Source organism: Phytophthora infestans, genomic scaffold (genome assembly GCF_000142945.1).
Source record: "Phytophthora infestans T30-4 supercont1.12 genomic scaffold, whole genome shotgun sequence".
Lineage (NCBI taxonomy): Eukaryota > Oomycota > Peronosporomycetes > Peronosporales > Peronosporaceae > Phytophthora > Phytophthora infestans.
This window is the reverse complement of record NW_003303747.1, coordinates 1,190,991-1,192,289: the sequence shown is the minus strand read 5'-3', so window position 1 is coordinate 1,192,289 and position 1,299 is coordinate 1,190,991. Positions and strand designations below refer to the sequence as shown.

The following is a 1,299-nucleotide window of genomic DNA, read 5'->3' as shown; positions in this document are numbered from 1 at the left end:
GTGTTCATATTTCAGCGTCAGAGGTGAAATTCTTGGATCGCTGAAAGATGAGCTTAGGCGATCAGCATGATCTCTGACTGAGCCTATTCAGCGTCATCAAGCTATGACAAAAAGAGCACCCGACAGCCACTCATTAACCAAGAGTAGTTTAAGTTTCTGGGCAGCCCGTTGCTCTTGAATAAATAACTTCTGTTCTTGCCACGTGTCTTCTTGTGCTTTTTCATATCACATGCAGCCAGAGTACCAATTTTGGCGAGCAGCAAGTCGCAGGTAGCTGCCTGTCCTCTTTTTTGGCGCTTGCGGTTGTGCGTTTTTGATTGTCGCTCGGCACCTTCTTGTGTAGAGACGTCTTCATCGTCGGAGTACACGTTTGTCGAGCAGAACTCTCTCCCTGCTTGGTGTGCTCCCACCATCTGTCCAGATAGTATACGTCTGCACGTCCATCGCAAAAGTCCCAGAAATCAGTGCTACCTTGTCCAGACACCTTAGACCCAGCTTCAGCCCGAGCAAAATGGCTACTAATCTCCTTCCACATTCGCTTCAGCTTTGCTGCTGAATGTGCCATGTGAGAAGACGTATCGACGCCTTCGAAGACAGGGTCGTCTGAGATCAATGTGTCATATTCAGTAGTATCTGCGGCAAACGCATTCGCAATATCTACCCAAAATATCGAACCAACTTCGTCGAGCACCTCGCGTGCAAGCAAGTTCCGTGTCGTGAGAAACAGCTCAAAAAATCTGTCCAAAAACAGCACGTTCACAAGACGAAACATACAGCCGATACTACGACGTTCATCCTCATCATTGGTCCGATTTGATCTCTTGCGCTGACGGGTAACGAGCGCTTGAACAGCCTCTCTGTTTGCGTCCCACGCGTTGAGCAGCTCCACGCGATCTTGCCTGCGTGTGGTCTTTAGGACGTTGAGCTTCCTTGCCGTGTATTCTAGCTTATGCTGGTCGAGTGTTCAGGCTTCATAATTGTCAGACGTCGGCGGGTGGATTGTACGCTTGCGTTGGTCGAGTGGGGCGACTACAGTCCACTTCGAGCTCGGCGCGGAGGTGGCCATGCTCTTTGGCTGGCAAAGGCAAATTTTGAAATGGTACCACATACTTGGTAATTTTCTTTACAGGATCGCAATTTTGTTTTTTTTTTCGCTAAGAAGAACGGGATATCAACCTTCACTGGAAAACCTATCCGCTTGCGATCCCTTGGGGTGTGTTATGTCTGTCGGCGAACTCGAAACTCAGTCGCGACAATTGGGTCCGGTAAGGCCAAGAGACTGTGTGTTTTGGCCGATGA

The 1,299-nt window shown here is 49.1% G+C and overlaps 1 non-coding gene across 1 annotated transcript; it reads left to right on the top strand.

Moving 5' to 3' along the window:
- Positions 1-3: 3 nt before the first annotated feature.
- On the top strand, positions 4-61 carry PITG_33019 (the record flags this gene model as incomplete). Its single annotated transcript, XR_009934413.1, has 1 exon — positions 4-61. It is a non-coding gene; the product is annotated as an 18S ribosomal RNA (ribosomal RNA).
- Positions 62-1,299: the final 1,238 nt, after the last annotated feature.